We start from the raw sequence: 14,127 nt of genomic DNA, 5'->3' as shown, positions 1-14,127 counted from the left end.
TTTGGTATTATCATCATTATCTGATACGTGCGACACAGAATTCCGAGTAATGTACTAATGTGTACGAGATCGGAAAATCCGTATAAACGCGTCGTACAAGGTAAATAATGTAGGTACAACGAAACTAATAATATTACATATTAAAATATAGATTCAAAGTTTTGTAAACGCGGTAACGTGGTGCGTCATGCGTGCGGTATTATATTAATGTAATATTGGAGATAATAATAATAATTTCATATCGATCAATCGGTATAATAATAATATTATGATAATATTAATTACGGTTATGCTACGATATGTTACCCAAGTACGCGCGTAAATCTGCGACTAGTATACTGCAGTGGTGACCGTTGGTGTGGCGGCGGTGGTGGTGGCGGTGGCGGCCCGTCGATCGGTTAGCCGTTAGCGGTTATTCTGCGTTGCCGTCGCGCGCCGTTTCGTCGGTGCCCGTCGGACGATTGCCGGCACCTAGCCACTCGCCAGTCAGTTCAGTTTGGTGTGCCGACACGTTCGTTCCGCGCCCGTCGTCGTTCCGCTCAGTCGAAACTCCGCCGACGTCGTCGCCACCGTGCCGTGCCGTGCGTTTAATTATATTATTGTGCTTTATTTGATCGTCAATTATTCTTAATTAATCCACCGCTATCGTTTACCTAGATCGATTCGATTTTCCGGAAATTAATCATATTTAGTGTTCCGATCGGTGTTTGGTTTGTGTGCTTATATTAAAAATAATCTAATATAATATTACACACGTCAAGTGTGTGTGCGTGCGCTTTTGATTAGTTGTTATTGTTTTTATACATTAATTTGTTTAAATTTATTTTCAAAAACCGACCGAAAACCTAACGAATCGGCGTAGAAAAAATATCAAACCGGTTTTCCGTTGCCGGTCGAGTAATCGAAAAGTCGTAGGACTTTAGTCGCGGATTAGTAATTTTATTTTGTTGCTGTTGTTGTCGGTTCTACGCGAAGCAACATAGCAGTAACCGTTTGCCGAACAACACACGACGAGCAAATTTAGAGGTGAGTTTCGTTTCCAAAATATCATGATAATGCGATTAGCTTAAATATTAAATATTATATTACAACATAATGTTATACCTGCACTAATGGAGACGAAAACCTCTGCCGCAACGACACGTGCGTACCTTATACCTACACCTACCAACCCACCGCCGACAAATCCTCACGGCTTTTGACCCTTTGCCCCACCTGTGTACTCATTGCCGACAGGACCTTTTGACCCTCTTCGAAAAAAGGGTTCGCGTCCAAGGTTTTTGTAAAAAATCTTTGCTCGCACAAGTCGCGTTTGGGTTTTTCAATTAATATCATATTCCAAGTACCACGCTAATTGCCCTCGTCCTCCTACCACACACGGCGACTAATATAATATTTCGTTTATACTAAAATAATAATATACCTATTAGACAACCAATGACCCGGTTGATGCGTTTTCGATTGTCGTGTTTTAATAATGCGCTGTTTTGCCATCGTCGCTGTTTTGCCCTCTGGCCAGATTTTGCGTAGCGTAGGTATGATACAATATTATGCTGGTGCAGACGGTGATGAAAGCACACAGTCCCTCCGCCTCCGCCGCCCACTCTGGACGATTTCGAAATTTTCCCCGCAGACGGTGCACTCGACGACCGACTACACACTCATTCAGCTCCACTGTGTAGGCCCACTCGAAAACGCGCTAGACGATTTTTTTCCGCTATCTGACGAGGGACAATCTCGTCATTAATACGATTAAAAAAAAAACTACCCATCTATCTACATATATAATATTCAAATATATTACATCATATATGATATAGGTGTATGAATAATATTTTGTGTAGTGCATAACAAAAGTTCGTTCCGCGTGGTATATGATCATGTTTTTTTCCTTTCTAACACTCTGAACTCGATTAATTGTGAATAAGATAACAATTATTGATGGTCTCCTAATTTATATTAATTTGTTCGGACCATCTGAAAAAATTAACTTTTTTTCTCTCGTTTTGGAACTGTTTAAACGAATATCGATTTTTCACAACATTCCTTCGCTGTCATAGTCGTATATATGTGCGTGCCCTGCTGGAAACTTATTTACTCGCATATTTGAAACAATTTCTCGGGAACAACCACATTTTTCAGTAGTTCCTTGTAATAGTTACGGGGGTTTACTGATTTTTCATTAAGTGAAATTCACATCTCGTGAAATTGCATACACCTAAAGTATAGTGGCTCAGCAGTTGTGTTGGTTTTAACGCCCCACAAACCACAATAAAGGTGAAGGAAATATTTGGAATTTTTCAAATAGGTAGTTCAAATACCACATATTACGTAAATGTGTAGGGTGTTTGTGGGGTATTACGTATAAATGTGTTGAATTTTTTACATGTTTTTTTCTTTTTTTTATCATTAATTTTTTTTTAATGTATTAGGTATAGGTAGTAATAAATTGATGTAAACATGAGTTTATAATATAATTAGGTATCTCGTCTTTTTTATACTAGATGAAGAGGTAAATATTTTCTAATGGAAGTTCATATCTCATGTGTATGTATATTGTATGCATATTATGGCCTTATGAGGAGGTATATTATGAATGTGTAATGTAAATATTTTCAAAATGTAAGTATAACTTCTTATTTTGCTGCTGTTTAACCCTAAGGCCGTAAATAAAAATTGTTGTACTTTATAGCTAGCTGTAAAACCAAATTGCACACAATCATTGCCCAATAACCTATACGATTCACACGGAGATCAACCCATAATATTTTATTCTAGTGCGTCATTTTTAAAACTTTGTATTAACATTATAATAATATAGGGTATTATGTGTGTATGAATAAAAAAAAATGATAGAAAAACTGTTTGAGCACGACAAAATAATACGGTGTGTCAGTGTCTGTGTGCCTCTGACATGAAATATTGTCGGCCCCACCGCCACGGACAGAAACCGTCGGACGCAAAGCGCACTTTACCCTCAATTATTATTATTATAATACATGCCGAGCGCCGGTAAACCATCCATTATATAAATAGGTATTTATAATTTTATTATTATATTTCTCGATGTGTGTTTGTATCTCCTCTTTATGTACCTACATATACGGTTGTTCGCCGCGGGCTCAGGTTGTTCGGTCGGTCATCGCCACCACTGTCTCCACCTCTATCATGGAATGCAATAAGCAGCACCCTTGTAAGTCTGTTCCTTGAAATACTACACATAGGACCAGACGAAAATCATTCGGAATACGCATATTTTCATACATCGCATATTATTTTTCCTCGATTTTTCCCATGTAGCTCGCTTACCTTTTCTGTCTTGCCCCTGCAGTAGAAAAAAATTTTAATCTACACTCCCTCACTAAAAAAAAATTTCTTAACCAGTTATCATTAATACCAATGTAGTCATGGTTTATCTGTTTAAACATATAAAACTATATATTTATTTTTAATTTAATGGTGTTGTTGGTGATTCTTTGTTTTGATAAGTTTATGTCAAGATATTTTATCTCTAAAGTTTAAATCTTGTAAAAAAAGTCTTCAAAATGAAATAAATAATAATATTCAATATTTGTACAAGACAAAATACATGATCGATTGAATGACAGTCATTTAATTTATATCAACATTATGGTTCTATATTAAATAGACAGTTTTCTTTTGAAAATCTAATATTTACTTATAAGAATTTTTATTTGAAGTGTTGAAATATTTATCCTTGCTTATTCCAATGCACCTAGTGATTTGTAATTGACAGTAAATAATATCAACTTTAAATCTGTTCTGATTCGTCACAACGTGTTTTAAGTTATTACCATTATTACCTATGTAGGTATGTTAAGAAAACATTTTTTTTTTTTTTGCTAACCGAACGATCCAACCAATTGTAAATTTGAAACTATTTGTCTTCTGTAATTGATAACAATGCACAGTAACGAAGAGTTATCATTATTACTAGAAATTGTATTTTTAATGTGGTATCACTTGTTTGACCTATTTGATATATTAATCTTAATAAATTATATTCACTATAGATTTTTATTTAAATTTTAGTGTTAGCAATATACCATGAATTATACTTTCATAGTTTTAATACTTATCTCCATTACAGCTTAAGATTTTCATTCCAAGTCATTTAAAAAAAAAACAGTTATTATTTATTATAGTAATGAAACAAAATAAATTACACTTAGCAATATTACTTAATTTGTTCACACATACATACATGCATACATGCATACATACAGTATATATTTATATATTATTTACAAAAATATAGAAGCAGTACTTTTTCTTTTTGGGGCAATTTTATGTTAGTTTTTCTAGACATAATTTACATAAGTTGTTACTTGTTAGAGAAAATATTGTATAAGGAATGACGCGACGGTGGACGTTTTATGAATGATTTATGATTATCAGTCTTGCAGAAAGGAAATCGTGCATATGAGTAAAATGAAAACAAAACAACCAAGAGTATATTTTCCTTTAAAAACAATAATACAATATTTCCAGTACTATCGATATTACCGAGGATATTACGTACTTTCAATCAATAGGTATGATACACAATAATAATACGTTTTAGTTCGTCTCCATTGATCATAGACCTACATATCCGTCTTCGAAATTAATGAAAAACAGTAAAATAATATAAAAAAAGGGTTTAGGGGTAAAATACACTTCTTGAAAAGACCATCATGACACGCATGGGCGTATTTCTATCGTCAATTGTGAGAAAGAATTGTGCGTAAAAAAATCCTCGTCATGTCATCACTATTCGATGTGTATAACAATGGTATACAAATTACGAGTTTTCGGTCACAAAAATATGTCCGACGCTGACGCATTGTTCTATCACTACCGCTGTCGTCGGCGTACAGAAGGATCTGTCACATACACGGTCGTGGTTCATCAGTCCTGCGGGCAAAGCACCTGTACCCCGTGTGTGTATCCTGTGTGTAATTATTTCGTTTTTTCCGATTTTCTCGGGGTAAACTACAACATGAGATCATGAGAACGGTCTAATAGACAAGAATAATACTTTTATGGCACGGATATTATAATATTGTCGTCAGAATTATATTTTTTAGTGTTTTGATGAATAAAATTGTAGATACATAATTGTATTCCTTAGTTGTCTGGTGCAGAGATTAAAACTGGTTTTCGTAATAAATATTTCAAACAACGCATAGTGAACTGCTTTTTTTTCTATTAATAATCGAAATTCTGATTTCTTGTATTTCAATTTTTGAAAAGGAATAAGGATAACATATTAAAAGTTTTCCAGGAAGTTTATTAAATTTTTAAAATCATGTTGTGATCTATTGCAACCGCGTGTAAATTAAATTAAATCCAAAAATGTTGATTACCCGTGTATTTTTGTTGTAGTAATTTGATATTTTTACATGGTTGAGGGTTATTAAGTCAGGAAATACACCTAATTATTATTAACTTATTGTGTTCGATCACATTTTATTGTATGATATATTATGGAATTGGGACATAATCGACATTGGGTTGGTTATATAGAATTTCTGTAAATCTTTGACTGTCAGTTCCCTATATGGATTGTGTACAAATCTATTGAAAAGGAAGGAAATATGGGTTTCGGCTCGGGTTTCGGTAACAACTTAGAGTTGGTGTGGGAAAGTCAAACATTATTTAACAATACATTAAATTTTGTAATAAATAAAATATTATCGTATTTTAATGAATGACGGGAGTCTATCGTTATTGCATTTTCGACGTACCAAAAGGATGCCATTTTGTACAATTGTATATGAATCAATTAATCTATTTGATGATTTTATTTTATCAAACTTTTATTATTTTTTGCTGATGACGTTAAATCATAAGTAAATATAATTGTTAATAAAGTTGGACAATCGATTTGTGGTGAACAAATATAATATGTACCTATACATTTGTATAATTTATTTTTTGAAAAAACTAAGTAAGATTGCAAGATGGTGAGAGGGTGGAATTTAGCACTCATATACATACATAATATACGTAACGTATTGGTTGTTCGAAGATTAATGTTCGTCTATTTTTCCATTTATTAATGGTCCGAAGATGATCCAATGAAAAGACAGAAATACAAGTAGCTGACGTCACGTCGGGGTTTATCAGTTGCATGTAAACTTTTTTTATCTCCTACTCTTAAAATATTCTTTATAAACCAAAAATAAATAGATAAGTTGAACTTGCATTACTGCTATGGTGAGTTCGCGATGTGCCACAGATAATTTAATTGTGTTGTGAAAATTAAATACAGTTAGGAATTTTGGTTTGAGCCACTTGGTAATAATTATGGGCTGAAAAGTAGGACGCGGGCGGGTTTTCATGCTACTGTTAGTGGGGACCTCACATAATAAATTATACAGTTAATAACGTAGGCTCCTCTTATGTTTCCATTGCTGAATTAAAAGAAAACAAAATTATTTTCTCTGGTGTAAACGGTAAAGAAATCTCGAAAAATGACGGCAACCTCCTCAATTATTTAAAAATAATTTTTTAACATGAACAGAATAAAATCCTTGATGTTTCCTGTTCAACTATATAATTTTTGTTTCGTTTAATTTAATGACAGTATTTGATTATTTTTCGTTAATCACAAGAAATTATTATAATGTATTCACTAAACTTAAAACTTCAATCATACCAGAGTATTTAAATAACTTACCTACCTACTAAAAACCATTTATATTAAAATGTATATGTTATTTTTATGTTATTATTTATATTTAATTTATACTACCTATTAGTTATAGTAATTTGTTAAAGTTGGTTAAAACAATATTATACTAAATACCCCGCTAAATACTTACTCAAATGTAAATAATTAAGGAATAACTGAATTAAGTGCAAGCCGGTAATTTCGGCAGAACATGTTCATAAACTAAACTTCTTAAACCATGACAAAAGCAATTGCCAGATTTAAAAATTAATTTTAAAAATTCAGGTAGGTACCTTATAAATATATTACACATTGATGGTTTAGGTCAATATTTAAATATGTAGTTTAATCTTTCATAAAGTTTATTACGTTTCATTATTATAGTACCTACCTTTATATTACTTATTATTAGTTTTTGGTACATGTATCCCAGACGTATCTTAATATTATTTACATTATAATATATATATATATATTAATGAAAATTAATTATTGTAGAACACTAAAAAAAAACGGTAAAGCAATAATTTTTATTTATCGTGGTGCAAAAATTTAATAGGTGTATCTAATATTAATTCTTATTATCATTTATATTTTTCTACAAATGAATAAAAACCTATGGCTATAGTAATATTTTTGACAATGAAATTATAGTACCTTCCTATATTTAAAATTTTAAAATATTACTTTTTTTGTTATATATCTTTAAGAAATACATCAGTGTATAAGTATTAAAGTTTACGTATTAAAAACCTAAAATTATTTTTTGTATGATCATAATTGGAGTTTTGTAGCATTATATTTTCTTATTTGACAAAATGGTAATCTGGGTCGAAAATGTCATTTTGTCAGTTGATTATAACTTATAAGTTACTAAAATTTTCAGAACTTACAAGAATTTTCTAATGGTATATCGAATATCGATTTTAAGATATTAAACGCGTAAATGTTCGAGACATACCTACTTTCTAATCATCGGAATAACAACATTTTTCATATCATTGTTAATGATGATCATAACAATATGTAAAGGGCAACATCTAATGCCGACAAAGTACATATTTTATTCTAAAAGTAGTAGTTTGTGAGAAGGAAAGATGTATTATATTGAAGAATGAGGAGACTTTAAAAATGAGTGCGCAGAGATTTCCTGTGATTTTTTCAAAGTGCTTATATTCATAAATGTAATTTATTTACAAAAAATCATTTTGCTAATGTCACATCAAGTTAGTAAATTATGTAACGGTATCTTCTACTTGATTTGTCCACACGACTATTTATGGTATTATTTTTTTTACCCATTTCATTTATTTTTAGTATCTCTCAATTTTCATCGTCTAACCACACACATATCTACAAAAAAAACAAACGAATTTCTTAGAAAATAATGGTCTATTAAGTATTGACAGTCTTTGTTGTATTTCGCCCGACGTTTATATCTCATTATAATATGTAAAAATAAAAATGGGGTTGAGACACCTTGTCCTTGTGATGGTGGAGGGAGGAGGGGTTAGAAATATTTTTATCTCAAGCACCATATTACAATAATATATTTAAAAAACCAGCCATAATAATTCATAATATAATTGGCTGAACATTACAGGCTAATTGCTATTACAACTTATCGAAATCGACACACATAAGGCGCGTACGCCCGACACACAGTATAATCATCGTTATTATAATATACATGTAGGTAACCTTCTAACCTAACAGGTGGGTCATCTATTAATCATATTATTAATATTGGGAACTTTAAAATATCGAAAATAGTATTCCTGGATATATTGATCGTTCTATTACATACAAAACGTTAAAACATTTATTTCTCCTCTCTCTGTATCTGCCTAGCTCTTTCTAAGTATTGTAAAATATACGGACAATATATTATATACAAAACTCTATCCCTCCCATTGAGTGGTAAAGAAAGACCCTACATGCATAATATAAATATATATATTATTTTATATATTTATTATATTCTTTTCTTCCCTCTAATTACACAATAGAATGCGTCTGGTGTTAAATCATCGGCTGTAGGGGAAACTGCTGCCCACCCCTACCGCGCATGACATCATATAATTGGCAGGCAATTCGCCGGCAGCCATATTCTCTGTACACATTTTCTTTTACTTTGTCAACCCGTTCAAAAAACAATGGCGTATTATGGGTGAGTTCGTATGTATGTATGTATGTATGTATGTATGTGTGTGTGTGCGTGTGCATATATTTTTGTAAAAAAAAAAGGCTAGACGAGTTTTGGACGTACTCGTATCGCATGATAAGGAATGGGGGTAACCTGATATGACTGGTTTGCCGTGATATTCTATTACCGGGTAATGTAAAAAAAATAATAAATACGTAAATAAATGATAATAATAAAAAATTGTGGAGAGTTAAAAGATAATTTTTTCGACAATGTCAACTGTGTATACATATGCAATAGTCGTCTCCACCCCCGTGATAAACGAACCGCGAAACGGACAATCGGTTAATTTATAATGTATCTGGGGGATGCTGGTTTAGGGTGTAAATCGAGTGTTAGTAGTACAAAATGCCGTAGTGTTCCAAAATTAAATTTCAGCCCGCACAATTGTATACGCCATACGAGTATAGTAAAACTAGTACAGCTGCAGTAACAAAAATTGTTCGGTTTCTCGTCGGTTCTCGATCGAAACTATTGAGATTTTACATCATATTTTGTATGGTAAAGTATTAATATGAAATATTGTCAATGTATCTTTGACCTAATTCTAACTTATGTTGTTTACAACAAGTATTAAATTATCTATTTAATTAAACTAATAATTTAGAAAATAAATAAAACTTTATTGCCTCACGCCTAATAAAACATTTAAGATTGGAAAGAGCTTTTTTAATTTTAATAATGAATTATATATTATTTATTAATTGTTACCTATGATTGTACAATCATCTAATAATTCTGTAGTTGTTTTTTAAATAATAAAAATTAAGTAAATTTCTATTTAATAAAAAATATTAATATTATATTTTATTTTGATAGGTACTATTGCTATTTGTTACAGCCAAGTTAGTGTGCTTGAGAATACTGGACAATAAGTACCTATTGGTTTACACAAACTTAAAATGTATTTTGAAGTCACAAAATTGATAGTATATTTTGTAGTAAAACGTGGGTAATTAAACGATGATTAGTCTTTTCAAAAGAACTATCAACTTGACATTTGAATTGATCGAGGGACTTTTATGTGAATGATAATGAGAAGAAAGTTAAATAGATATTCTGTTCACAAAACCTAATAATAATAGTTGTGTGGTTACAGAATAACCTTAAGTCACGATCTCTTGTGATAAAAACTATGACACTAATAGCAGCAACAATCGCCAGGATATAATTTCTTAATTGTGTATATAGTAATAAAATATTAATAACGTTTTATTAACTCTGTAGCGCTAAATACATTTCACACACTATATAAAACTTAAACAAATAAACAATACAAAATTGCAAATGGGAATTCGAAAATAAATTGGCCTATAATTCACGTTTGACCGAAAGTGGACCCATCCGAAAGTTAGATATTAAAAAAAAAGTAAAAGAGAATATCCCCTCTCTCTCTCTGTGTCTTTATCTCACTTGTAGGTTATAGAAGAGCCAAGGGAAATCGGCTTTCGTGAATCCCGGATTATCCCCTCTCCGCGTTTACTCAGAGCAATAAAAACCGAAAGACGGTATAAAATACAGTGTACGCAAAAACAGGGTAAGGGTCCACTGTAGCGAGTTAACAGCGTTATAAATCGCATCTCTTTCCACTACTCCCACCAATGTCGCCGTCCTACGTAGGCTCATTCCCTTACCCGGTCGTAGCTGCCGGGTTTAATATCGTTTTCCGACGAATATAACACACTGCCATTGTAAGGGTGGGTATAGTTGGAAGGGGATAGCCTCTGTAATTAATTATCCTTATTTATGCGACCGATGAATTTTAGGTGTTTAATTTGGAGAGCGGTTGCTGCCCATGGGATTCGAAGATAAAAATAATAATAATAATAAAAAAATATAGAGAAAGTAGAAAATGGCCGCTTTAGGGCTACGTAATTGGGTTCTGGAATTTTTTCTTTAGGGATCTGCAAAACGTCACGGACTTGCGGATGGTTGTCTGGGTTAACACTTGGGGTTGTTTGTGTAGACTAATCGATGCGATGTTAGTTTTTTTTTTGTCCACATGTGTTTTTCTTTTCTTACTCATAACAACATTTCAAAAATCGTTTTTGTTTTATGTCACAGTGTTAGTCATATTTATGAAACAACCTAGGAACAAAATAAACAGTTTCGAAACTTCAAAAAATTTAAAACTCATTCGTTGTATCCCATGTAGTGTTTTTAAATTATAACAATAACGTAGGTAGTGAAAAAACAAAAATGTAATTTCTGATGATATAAGTGAAAAAATCGTTGACAAGATTATTATTTGTACATCGACTACATCGTATGTTAAAATATATCTTATGCAATTTTTTGCCCCAGACAAAAATAATTATAAATAGACAAAGTCCTCATCAGTATATTATAAAAATATATAGGGTGATCGATTTTATAATGTAAGGCACTTAAAACAATGAGTATAGTCTATGCTCTATAACAGTTTTTTTTGTGAGTTCCAAATAAAAATTATCGTTTATTTTATTATTTTTATTAGTTGGTAACAATAATTTAAATTTAGTGAAAATAAAAATATTCTGTATAAGTAGGTACCTAATTTCACGACAAGTAGAAAAAATGCATTAATTAAAGTTTATCATTTGTACAACCTATGTTCTTAAAATGCTAAGTGAGTAATTCAACGAACTCCTCCCATTAATAGCCAATAGATCCTGTTTATATTGTTTTGGCTACATTTAATATTTTTAAGTTTATTCATACGAAATAGCTAAAATAAATATAAATTTAAATCACCGGTAACATAAATAGCAAAAAGGCGTTCAAATTATAAATTATATACCTATCTGATATTTTATCTAACTGGTCCGGAAGTTTCTTAAATAATTTTTGGTTTTATTTTAATATAATATTATTATGTCATACATTTATAAGTTATAAATTATAAATTAAGAGATATACATATATTGGTACATTTCCAGCGACAACGTGTCATACGAAAATATGCATAATACTTACACTGAAGACCGGTTGAATATTTTATTCCTGAATACATAATAATGTAATGGTCGGCGTTTTCTTTATCTCGTCCATGTCTATCAGTGTAACATCGCTGCAAAGAATAACATTATCACCGGTGACTTTGACAAATTACAATAGTAGATGAATAAGAATGAAAAAAATCGCTTCCTACGCCAGATTAACTCTTCTAGTTACTTAAAATTATGTACAACCGGGTCTCTGCTTGGAATCAATGTGTCGGAGTGGGGGAGGGTGACAAAAAAGAAACGCTCACGAGCTTGCTTTTTTTATAATCAGCTTCGACATAATATACGCCCACCTTATGATATTATGTTTTTTATTTTTTGTGATTATCATTAAACTCAATAATTAACAAAGATTTTTTTTTTTTTTAATTATCCCGCGGCAACTAAGGCCATTGGGAAGGGGGTAATACTGTAGGTTCTTGTGGAACTGTAGGTTGGTTTTACACGTGCAGGGTGAGAGTTTTGGCAAAATTTCTATTGGGGCACCCGTAGGTTTCTGCCATGCCCCGGGGATGGCGGCACTTGTTCTCCGGACACCGCGACTTGCCCGGAGAAAAATGCCGCCCGATGGTCGAGGATCGAACCCGGTCCGGCTGAGCCACAGCCGACGCGGTAGACCACTCGGCCACCTCGTTCCCCTGACAAAGATTATAAGTCTCGATAATGTTGTATTCACATACATATTTCATAGTATACCTGCCTAATCATAACTTTATTTTAGGTATATGTGGTACTTTAAAATAATTTCCAAAAAAGTATAAAATGTCTGAAATATATATTTTTGCTCACGAAGAAAATCGTCGTTGAGCATGAAAACTAATCAATTTTAGTAGCTTCGGTAAAAGTGCCTTTCTCTCGCTCACAATAGAAGAAAAAAATAATCGATTCTTCTGCGTCGCGTAAACTTCCTTCCCTAGTATACTTTTAAACACGCGTCTATTATCCCTGTGTAGTATTTATGCTGAATAGCTTTGTATTTATATATTAATTGAGTGAAAAATTAAGTGGATGTAAAAATATATAAATATTTGGAATTTTTGGGTATTATAAGTCGGATTAAAAAGTTTACGGGTACATATTGTCTGTGAAAATAAAAACTAATTTCATTTTTTTTTTCTATTTATTTATCTGTGATGTTCAATTAAATTATAAAATGTGTACCAAAAATATTTCAGGCATTGCGGTTTATCTATTAAAATACATTTTGTAAATATGATATTTGATATGTACCTACCTACCTACTTTATAAAAAATCGATTAACATTTTGTTACTTATGTTCTATCATAACATTTTGAATGGTTAATAATCTTATAAGTTGATACCCGTGATTTTTTTAAATTGTCACTCAGCCTTTTTTTTTAAACATTCTCGATCATAAAATATGATAATGAAATCTATACATTTCATGAAATTATATTTTTTTGAAGTCATCACAAATATTGTTTACCATATTATTATATTTTGAATACTTAATGAAAAACTAAATATTCATAAGTACATAAGAATTTAATATGTAATATATGGCATATAGGTATACAATATATAGGAATAATAATTACTATCACCCATATAGGTTACAAAATATGACCTATCAGTATATCGAATGTATACTGAGTTTACTATTATAATTTATTATATGTAGGTATATAAACGTGCATTCATTCTATAAACTATATAATAGTATTGATCTTAAGCTACAGTGATATCTTGATTAAGTTATTAACGGTTTATGTACGAATAATAAACTATGAACGATCCATCATAATTGCCAACAGTTTAAATTATGCTAATAATCTTTAAAAAGTTCAATGACTTATATTTTGACTTTAAAATGTATGCACATATTAGGTACCTTCGTGTTACATACATACTTATACATGTATTTTGATTAAAGAATTTATGATTTTGTTTCAATAATCGAGTACGTCACAATACAATGTACAAAAACCCCGCGTGGTGTATATTATTTTATATAATATTATGTGTTATGTGTGTACTTGGTATCCAATATGAAATGATTCGATTGTCGTCTGTCGACCACTGAGCATGTACCCGAAAGCGGTCGCATTGTAGGTTGTAACTTGTATACCTATAATGTTTAAATTATATGCTCCCTCACTGTAGAAAAAGTAATAACAATAATAATTATAATGTATGCTATTGTGTCTCGTTTGACGCTAAACAAACACACGAGAATACGATGAGACGGATGTAGAACGAAAGCAAACCACCGGCGATGGTGTGCGGGTATATAACC

General features: G+C 31.6%; 1 protein-coding gene across 8 annotated transcripts in view; it reads left to right on the top strand.

Annotated features, from left to right (window-relative positions):
- Positions 1-474: 474 nt before the first annotated feature.
- Eph (Eph receptor tyrosine kinase) overlaps positions 475-14,127 on the top strand; it is a 128,776-nt gene continuing 115,123 nt past the window's right edge. For 6 of the 8 annotated variants that reach the window (XM_089220609.1, XM_015509411.2, XM_015509409.2 and 3 more), the window contains exon 1: positions 475-1,026. The gene's annotated coding sequence lies outside the window, so the exon portion shown is untranslated. The remainder of the gene's footprint in view (positions 1,027-14,127) is intronic. The other 2 variants (XM_015509405.2, XM_015509404.2) reach the window with 1 other exon arrangement.

The sequence above is a fragment of the Diuraphis noxia genome, unplaced genomic scaffold (assembly GCF_037042655.1).
Source record: "Diuraphis noxia isolate RWA-SAM2 unplaced genomic scaffold, SU_Dnox_SAM2 contig0002, whole genome shotgun sequence".
Taxonomy (NCBI): domain Eukaryota; kingdom Metazoa; phylum Arthropoda; class Insecta; order Hemiptera; family Aphididae; genus Diuraphis; species Diuraphis noxia.
This window is presented reverse-complemented; position numbering and strand designations above follow the sequence as displayed.